Raw genomic sequence first — 10719 nt, forward strand, 5'->3', positions numbered from 1 at the left:
TCTTAACAGTTAGAGGAAGTTGTTATCAACTGTAGAATATAACCAGCATCTTGCATATATATCAGGGACACATGTCAACTGGTTACCACGAGGCGTTTTTACATGACGTCACGGCGGCAATATTGGTGTTCCAAAACAATGAAACGGCGGCCATGTTGGCGTGCCAACCAATCCTGTGGGAGTTGACTGAACTCTTCTCTTCTGTAAACGCTCTCTTTTGTTCCAATGAATTTGCATAGGTGCTGGCCGCGTGAGTGAAAACGTTGTTTTTGTAATAATTTGCTAATTAATGTTGTAATAATTTGTCTTGCGCTGTGCTATAACAAAACTTTGCAGCAAGACGATAATAGATATATTAAATACCTAACGTTTCTTTGTGCGTTTGATAATAAAATAAGTACAAAATGTTTTAATAAATTCTTGAAATCTAATACATTGTTAAAGACATAAAAGTGTTTTTTGTCTTACCAGCAGTGGACATCTCGTCTACTTTTATAGAATCTACAGAAAAAAAATACATACATATACATAGCTGTAATAAAAAATACATTTTTCCTACCTCCTTGATGAATTAAAGCGTGCTAGTTATTTTATATTTCGGACTTTCTGACGATTTTATGTTGATTCTCTCCACCTCTTGACCAACAATAGAGAAGGATAACTGTTTGCGCATTAGATAATTTTACACAATTAAACAAATAAAAAAATGGCGGGAAATTTTTGGCAAGCTTTGCAAAGAAAATGAAATAGCCAGAGCTAGTTTTTGCCAGTGTTTGATGGACTACACTTCCCTTACTGAATCGTTCCTGTGTTTGCCGCCAGAACAAAAAAAAATTTATGACATCGTTCGAGGTAAGCATAGGTAGTTTAGATACCGTTAAATTGCGAAAATAAGCCCCTCCATGTATATGCCCCTCCAAATATAAGCCCCCCAAACTCGTAACGCAAAAAACCCTCCGTTAAATCGCCCCTCCAAATATAAACCCCCCCGGGGTCTTGTACTTGGAAATTGCCCTCAAATACAAAGTGAAACAAAGAAAAAACGGTAAATTTCCTTCTAACTATAAGGCTAGCCCAATCGATTTTGAAACGCACATTTCCCTCCGTAGATAAGTCCCTCCAAAAATAAGCCCCTGAAAAATATAAGCCCCGGGGCTAATACCGCATAGGAAAAAGTTTTCTTAAAAATCTGCTCCGAAATGAGATTTACGACAATGAAATATTAGCGATTTTCAAAAATTTGCCGGAATTCAAAATAACCCTATAACCCTAGTTCTTTCTGCGCTTTTGAGGAGCAAACTTCTTGTACCATTACTTTTCGCTTTCATTTTGGTCATTTTATGGCGGTGGCCACCCGTTACTGTTTTTGAGAATTTTCTGGAGAAGAAAAAAATATTTCAAAAAAAGAAAAATTACACCACATTTATTGACTCACTATAAGGTATCTCTGGACGAAATATGAGGATAGGCATTTTTTTCCATCACGTACCACCTTTCACTCGGTCACCGCAGAAAGTCGCTCTTAAATAAGCATGAAGTTAACGTTATTTTTTTGTGTAGGAAGAGAATTGTATTTTGTTTTGCCTTCCCTGCAACTTGATCGTTAATTAACCTCAGTCCATGCCAGGTGCGAATGAAATGTTTTAAAAAAACGTTAGAGCACGATATGTATGATCATATTTATGTATATATCATTTGATATCTATACAGGCAACACTGGATATTTTTTTTCTGATTCCCTATGGCACTGCGAAAAGCCATCTTTATCTTCCTACACAAGTTTTAAAGCAGTTAGTTTGCCCTAAGTTTAACTGAGAACAGTGGAAGATTTTGTAAGTAATTTGTGATAATCGTCTGAAATTGCATTAGCGGTTGTTATTTGTTTTTGTCAGTCTGAAAATTGCTCTTTTTTGTCTGTTTAAGGTGGTTCGACTTTTTTTTTTTTTTAGAAATTCATTCGATTCATGAATCGCATCCTGAGTGATGTGAAATTCAAGTTAAAATCTTTGTTATTGAAGCTCATCGATAAAAGATTCTTAAATTAAAACCACAAAATTAAAAATTAAGAAGGCCAAGGGATGGATTAAATGGCAGCTGTTGGAAATTGGTTAAAAAATTTAACTGACAGGTGAGAAATAATAGCAAGTATTATCTCATCCGTGGTGTTTTACAGTCTTGAGCAGTAATTAGTACTCCTGGCTATTTCATTTCCTTCGCAAAACGTGCCAGGAGTTTTCTGTCATTTTTTTAATTTCCCTAATGGTGTAAATTATCTGATATGCAAAAAATGGATTTCTTCATTGGTCAAGAAATGGAGAGAATCAACATAACATCGTCAGAAAGTCTGAAATATAAAATAACTAGCAGGCTTTAATTTATCAAGGAGAAACGAAAAATGTGTTTTTTTATTACAGCTATCAAAATTTGTCATAGTCTTATTCACCCACTCAAAGGAACGAAAAGATTTTTCTGTAGGTTCTTTAAAATTTGTTATAAAAGAACTCAGTGTGACAGGTAACCTAGCCCCTGCGGAAGGTGCTGTCAGATGGGATATGATGTGCCGCTTTATAGGGTATAGTTCTCAAGCAGTTAAAAATGGGATTGGGTATAGAAATCAGAGAGCAATCCTTGGATAGGGAGGGGTGGGGAAGTTTAGTTTGATAGGGTAGCAAAATTCAGCTGAAACAGAAGTATAGGCTAGGTGGTCCAGTGTCCCAGCGGCACATTGCCACCCGAAAATTTCTAAAGACCCCCCCCTGTCAGTTGATAAAAACTTCCTTTAACTGTTACTACGGATGGAGACCTGGTCTTGGGATTCTTTGCTGGTTTCTCTCATTTCTGACCATCGCGGGAAATGAATTTACAAATCTTCCTCGTCTGCAGCAGACGAAATCTACGCACCGAAACCAACGTGTTTATTGTTTCACTCGCCGTGGCGGATTTATTTGTTGGTTTGAGCGTTATCCCTTCAGGGTTCTTCTGCGACATTACAAACACCTGCTATTTGCCTCAAGTTTGGTTCTTGTGGCTGAATTTTATAAAGAAGCGCGACTTTAGCTGATTAAAAAAATGCACCTTCAATTTATGCTAAATTGCGGCAGATAGTTCGTACAAATTGCGACAGGTATTACCGAAAATTACGACAAAAGTGCAAATTAATTACCACACTAAGAATTGCGACTGTTCACCAAACGACGACCGAACAAGGTTTTGTATTCGGCTTTCCTTAACATCTCGATGGAAGTAAATTTTATAGCTATACTGAAACAAGCTTTGACTACCTCTCGCCTCCTACCTCTGACAAATCTTGATCAATGAAATGACAGTCCTTCAAAATCATTCGATATTTATAGGTACTTCAGCAGCACAAAAGACCTTCTCTTATCACGTACAGTGCGTTTTTTAATTGCCTGAGTGATTACCGAAAATTACGACAAAAGTGCAAATTAATTACCACACTACGAATTGCGACGGTTATTCCAAGTTACGACGACCGAACAGGGTTTTGTATTCGACTTTCCTTAACATCTCGATGCAAGTGAATTTTATAGTTATACTAAAACAAGCTTTGAGTTCCTCTCTCTTCCTTTCTCTGACAAACCTTGATCAATGAAATGAAAGTCCTTCAAAATCGTTCGATATTTATAGGTACTTCCGCAGCACAAAAGACCGTCTCTTATCACGTACTTCGAGGTACTTAATTTGCCTGAGTAAGTTTCCGCCGTTGTCGTTAACCAGATGCCAGAAAATAAAAATACATATCAATCAACCCAGTCGCTCCTGGAGATTTTGCCGAAAAACGTGTTTTGAAGCTAGTGGAGTGGTTTTCTGGTCACTGCCGTGCTATAAAGAGCTAAAACTTACCACAAACCGGTCTACAGGTCGTGCACTTCGCGGCCTTCTGATCCAGATGCAAAATATTAGCTTGCGAATTCGGGCATGCGCATGCGCATGCCCAGTTTTTGGGTTTAAAAGTGACACAGCAGTCTTGACTTTTACTTTTCGCTTTCTCTCCTCCCCCTTTTTTTTCGCTTTTCTTGCCTCATTTTTTTTCTCTTGCTGGGCATTTAGTAGGCTTCGTTTCAGTTGCAAGAGTTTTTAGGAAAGCTTTTAGGATCTTAGGATTAGGTGAAAGGAAAGGTAGGTGAGCAATGGAACAAGATTTTCATGGAGATTTTCATTTCAATAACACATGGTTTTTTGCTTCTTTCTCCGGTGTCCTTGACTGAATTGTGCTTATTCTGGTATGGTTTGAAAGATCTCTTCACTCTGCATAAGTTAGCGGACAAAGTTGTCGTCGACCGTTAAAACTGATGACGTCACAAAGGGTAGTAAGGACGTGGATCCGCACGGGCGGTTACAGGCGGTTCAGGGGCGAATGGGTTAAACAAGACATATATGAGCCTGCAGAATGTAATCTGCCTGGTATTTTTCGTAAAACTTAACGCTTGAAAACTGAAGCTGAAGCTGAATCTAGAAGAAGATGGCTTTCGAGGTCATGAAAAATGAAAATACTTTGTCTGCTTTGTGTGATACCTGTATGCGGATAATGCATTCCGTGCTTAGTTCTTTCAAGTTTCAGAAAAAGGTGTAGTCGACGTTGTAGACTATGCTCACCTGATAGCCTGCGTAGTAAGCGTTTCCAAGGCGTGCGCGGGTTTCGGCGTAAAGAACGAGGAACGAGAGTCAAAACCCACGCGAAAACCCCGTTCCTCGGTCTCTCTTTGCTCCGAAACAAAACGGAATCGCTTGCTACGCAAGCTTCTCACCTGACACTAATGGGCAAACTCTTTAGAAAGAGTTTCTAAAATATTTCATGCAAACAAAGATAGGTAAAAAAAAAAAAAAAAAAACAGCACCAGGATGCAAAGGTATTAATATGAATAAAACAAGGAAAAAAAATATACTGATCACGATGTGAAAAAGGAATGTTACGAAGAGAAATTTCGTCTCGGCTCCGGACGGTTGTAAACCTTGAGCTTGATTCTCACAGTCCCGTTGTTACTTGTTATTCTAAGTCAATTTACATTTATTTAAGACCTTTTTCGTGCAAAAGTCAATTATGTTGGTGGAAGCCTTTAATTGGCGCTCTGTCTTCAAAAAGACAACGTCGTTGAGTTTTTAAAGGCAGTTGTCATTAACTGTGCAAAAAATACCACCCTCTTTACGCAAAAATTTTGTCTAGTAACCTTTATTAGTTATTTATAAAGCCTTGTTATTTTATAATCCTTTCAATATACATGACGCAAGACGCCTGGAGTGTCATGTCGATATTCCCTTTAACAACAGTTCTCACTGTGCCTTATCAACCAATTAATAATATTGTTTAGTTAAATGTCTTCTTTTGCTTTTTTATTATTTCGTGTCGCTAAATTTGGAAGGTTTTATCATGTAATCGGCATGCAACGTTCTTTTATATCGTTCCAGCTACGTGCACCTCCGCTTCCCATTTGCGGGTTGAGCCTCTTAAGCAACCAACCATCTTTACATTTCTTTGTCACGATTTCTGCAGAATTTAAAGGAAAAACATCCTTAAAATAACCTTCACCGGGGAGAAAAGCGATAAATTTGATAGCTACCTTCCTTTCTCCATAATTAGTCGTTTTTAATTACATTTTTGGCGATTTTTATCATTTCAGTCACACCTGTGTTCTGGACTGAACTGAAATAAACTTGCACGGAAAGATTATAAGACTACTACATTTCTTTGTGTTTTAATCACAAGGAAATTATTTCATATCTCAAGAAAATCGTACAGTAAATCTTTTAGTTCGGTTCAGTAAATTTTTGGGAATCTACCACCATTAATAGAGTTGATTACGAAAGCTATTGAAAAACAACCTCATTTGTCATCTTAAGACGCCAAGCTTTTAAAGTCACAGAACCTCGAACCTCTGAACTTGTCAATCTTGTTTTCTCTCGTCAAACTGGTATTTAGAGTGCGAGCATCCGTTTCAGATTGATAAACCGATGGTCATAACCGATGAGCCCGCTGTACAAAGCGCACGGTTATTAAGCCTGGGTTCCAAACTGTATCCAAGCAACAAGCAGCACATGCTCACGCTATCCGTTGTTACTCGATTGATGCAGAGTGTTGCTCGAGTACGCCAAAATCGTGCCAGTAAAGCAAAGCGGGCTTTGGTAGCAGGGTGTGAACACAAAATTATACTCTATGTCATGATGTGAAACTTAAAAGTTTCATCCAATAAGAGCTTGCGTCTCACACCACCTGTGAATCTTGATCTTCTTACATGTATAAGTCCTTTCCCACATGATCTTATATATTCTCCCTATTCTCCAAAGGTTCTTGTTTTCTCTCCTAACGCGCAGCCATTTTTTCCAAATTTCAATTCGCTTTGAGTCCAAGCGTCACGTACGGATTTATCGGTCTAAGCTCAAGCCTTTCACGGCTCGTTCATATAAGACCTACGTCCTACAAGAATGAGTTACGCACGTAAAGTCAGGTCGGCTTTAGTTAAGTGTGTTATTTTCTATAAAACACAGCGCCGACAAGTTTCTTAAACTCTTTCTTTATGTCTCTTTTGAAAAAAGCATAAGCCAGCGGGTTAATGGCTGAGTTTAAAACCAAGATAGGAATTTTGTAGTTTTCATCTTTGCATGGCGATGAGCCCGAGGTACTCGTAGTCTGAAATAGTAGTAGAAAACCACAACGTAAATACATCCCATAGCAAACAAGAAACACTCCTATCACAAGACCCATCATTATTACTGGAGACTTCTAACGATGGGTTTTAAAAGACACCTGATGGTTAAAACGTAACTGTCTTGCTAAAGTGCGTGCTGACTGATCATGCCTGCATACATGAAATATCATTGATGCAAAGCAGAGTATTAACACAACACATATAAGAAACAGGGGAATTATGATCAGCCAAGAAAAAGGACAGGCCAGCTTGTTTTGAAATAAGACAATACAAAGGGCATGTCTTAGCGTAGTATAACCAACTGGCAGAGCCCAAGAGAAGAAAATAGCTTGGGTCATTCGACGGCGAGTCATAAAAGTAATGTATTTTAGAGGATGGACGATGGCAAATAAACGCTCCAGTACTAAACCGCACAAGTTTGCAGCAGACGTGTTACTAAACAACAACCTTATAAAAATCACCCGCGATAGAAAATGTTGAGGCCAGTCGCAGGTGTTTGTAATGTCGCAAAAGAACAGAGAAGGAATAACGCCCAAACCAACACAGAAATCCGCTACTGCAAGTGAAACAATGAATGCGTTGGTTTTAGTACGGAGATTTCCTCTGCTATAGACGAGGAAGATTGTTATTCCATTTCCAAGGATGGTCAGGAATGAAAGAACCCAGCCTAGAATCCAAAACCAGGTCTCCATTCTTAACAGTTATAGGAAGTTCTTATTAACTGTAGAATATAACCAGCATCTTGCATATATATCAGGGACACATGTCAACTGGTTACTATGGAGCGTTTTCACATGACGTCACGGCGGCCATATTGGTGTTCCAAAACAATGAAACGGCGGCCATGTTGGCGTGCCAACCAATCCTGTGGGAGTTGACTGGACTCTTTTCTTATGTAAACGCTCTCTTTTGTTCCAATAAATTTGCAGAGTTGCTGGCCACGTTGGTGAAAACGCTCTATTTGTAATTTTTTGCTAATTGATGTCGTAATAATTTGTCTTGCGCTGTGCTATAACAAAACTTTGCATCAAGACGATAATATGTTAAATACCTAACGTTTCTTTGTGCGTTTGATAATAAAATAAGTACAAAATGTTTTAATAAATTCTTGAAATCTAATACATTGTTAAAGACATAAAAGTGTTTTTTGTCTTATCGCTTAATTTCGAAGATTTTATCATGTAGCGTTTTTTAATGTACCGTTCCAGCAGTGGACATCTCGTCTACTTTTATAGAATCTACAGAAAAAATATACATACATATACATAGCTGTAATAAAATAAAATAAAATAAAAAATTCGTTTCTCCGTGATAAATTAAAGCTTGCTGGTTATTTTATATTTCGGACTTTTCTGACGATGTTATGTTGATTCTCTCCACCTCTTGACCAACAATAGAGAAGGATAACTGTTTGCGCATTAGATAATTTTACACAATTAAACAAATAAAAAAATGGCGGAAAATCTTTGGCAAGCTTTGCAAAGAAAATGAAATAGCCAGAGCTACTTTTTGCCAATGTTTGATGGAATACACTTACCTTACTGAATCGTTCCTGTGTTTGCCGCCAGAACAGACAAAAATTTATGACATCGTTCGAGGTAAGCATAGGTAGTTTAGATACCGTAAAATTCCGAAAATAAGCCCCTCCAAATAAAAGCCCCCCAAACTCGTAACGCAAAAAACCCTTCGTTAAATCGCCCCTCCAAATATAAGCCCCCCCGGGGGTAAAGTAAAACAAAGTAAAACAAAGAAAAAACGGTAAATTTCCTTCTAACTATAAGGCTAGCCCAATCGATTTTGAAACGCACATTTCCCTCCGTAGATAAGCCCCTCCAAAAATAAGCCCCTGAAAAATATAAGCCCCGGGGCTAATACCGCATAGGAAAAAGTTTTCTTGAAAATCTGCTCCGAAATGAGATTTACGACAATGAAATATTAGCGATTTTCAAAAATTTGCCGGGAATTCAAAATAACCGTTATAATCCTGTTATTAACCTTAAATCATTTGCCAATACCTCCTACGTACACATACAAAGTTAAAAATCCCCAAGTTTTTTCTGCGCTTTTGAGGAGCAAACTTCTTGTACCTTTACTTGTCGCTTTTATTTTTGTCATTTTATGGCGGTGGCCACCCGTTACCGTTTTTGAGAATTTTCTGGAGAAGAAAAAAACTATTTCGACAAAAATATTACACCACATTTATTGACTCACTATAAGGTATCTCCGGACGAAATATGAGGATAGGCATTTTTTTTCCATCACGTGCCACCTTTCACTCGGTCACCGCAGAAAGTCGCTCTTAAACAAGCATGATGTTAACGTTTTTGTTTTTGTGTAGGAAGAGAATTGTATTTTGTTTTGCCGTCCCTGCAAACTGATCGTTAATTAAGCTCAGTCCATGCCAGGTGTGAATGAAATGTTTTAAAAAAACGTTAGAGCACGATATGTATGATCATATTTCTATACAGCTGCAGGCAACACTGGAGATTCTTTTTCTGATTCCCTATGGAACTGCGAAAAGCCATCTTTATCTTCCTACACTAGTTTTAAAGCAGTTAGTTTGTCTTGAGTTTAACCGAGAACGGTGGAAGATTTTGTAAATAATATGTGATAATCGTCTTAAATTGCATTAGCGGTTGTTATTTGGTTTTGTCAGTCTGAAAATTGCTCTTTTTTGTCTGTTTAAGGTGGTTCGACTTTTTTTTTTTTTTTTAGGAATTCATTCGATTCATGAATCGCATCCTGAGTGATGTGAAATTCAAGTTAAAATCTTTGTTATTGAAGCTCATCGATAAAAGATTCTTAAATTAAAACCACAAAAAATTAAGAAGGCCAAGGGATGGATTAAATGGCAGCTGGAAATTGGTTAAAAATTTTAACTGACAGATGAGAAATAAAAACAAGTATTGAATGAGGCTGAATAGATCTGTAAAATTAGATCAGATCATACAAAAGCCGAATTCAATAATTGCTTTTTTATTCCTTCCAAAATATTCATATCTAAACTACCTATGCTTACCTCGAACGATACCATAAAGTTTTGTCTGTTCCGGTGGTACTGAATACATGGGCGATTTAAGGGATGTGTAGTCCATCAGATATTGTTCAAAAAGTAGTTATCTCATCCGTGGTGTTCTATAGTCTTGAGCAGTAATTAGTACTCCTGGCTATTTCATTTTCTTCGCAAAACGTGTCAGGAGTTTTCCGTCATTTTTTTAATTTCCCTAATGGTGTAAATTATCTGATATGCAAAAAATTGTTCTCTTCATTGGTCAAGAGATGGAGAGAATCAACATAACATCGTCAGAAAGTCTGAAGTATAAAATAACTAGCAGGCTTTAATTTTTCAAGGAGAAACGAAAAATGTTTTTTTAAATAACAACTATCAAAATTTGTCATAGTCTTATTCGCCCACTCAAACGAACGAAAAGATTTTTCTGTAGGTTCTTTAAAATTTGTTATAAAAGAACTCAGTGTGACAGGCAACCTAGCCCCTGCGGAAGGTGCTGTCAGATGGGATATGATGTGCGGCTTTATAGGGTATAGTTCTCAAGCAGTTAATTAAGAATGGTTTTGGGTATAGAAATCAGAGAGCAATTCTTGGATAGGGAGGGATTTGGGAAGTTTAGTTTGATAGGGTACCAAAATTCAGCTGAACCAAAAGTATAGGCTAGGTGGTCCAGTGTCCCAGCGGCACATTGCCACCCGAAAATTTCTAAAGAATCCCTCCCTCCCCGCCCCTGGAGAAAGAACTTCCTTTAACTGTTAAGATTGAGAACTGCATGGTTTTGGATTCTTGGCTGGTTTCTTTCATTTCTAACCATCACTGGAAATAGATTTACAATCTTCCTCGTTTGCAGCAAACGAAATCTTGGCACCACTTGCCGTGGCGGATTTCAGTGTTGGTTTGAGCGTTATTCCTTCTCTGTTCTTCTGCGATATTACAAACACCTGCGACTGGCCTCAACATAGCCTCTCGTGGGTGAATTTTACAAGATGGTTGTTTTAGTAACACGTATGTTGAAATTAAACTTATGCGGCTTCAGTACTGGAT

General features: G+C 37.8%; 1 pseudogene; it reads right to left on the bottom strand.

The window, feature by feature from the left end:
- Positions 1 to 6484: 6484 nt before the first annotated feature.
- On the bottom strand, positions 6485 to 7357 carry LOC140923491 (octopamine receptor beta-2R-like; annotated as a pseudogene).
- Positions 7358 to 10719: the final 3362 nt, after the last annotated feature.

The sequence above is a fragment of the Porites lutea genome, chromosome 13, assembly GCF_958299795.1.
Source record: "Porites lutea chromosome 13, jaPorLute2.1, whole genome shotgun sequence".
Lineage (NCBI taxonomy): Eukaryota > Metazoa > Cnidaria > Anthozoa > Scleractinia > Poritidae > Porites > Porites lutea.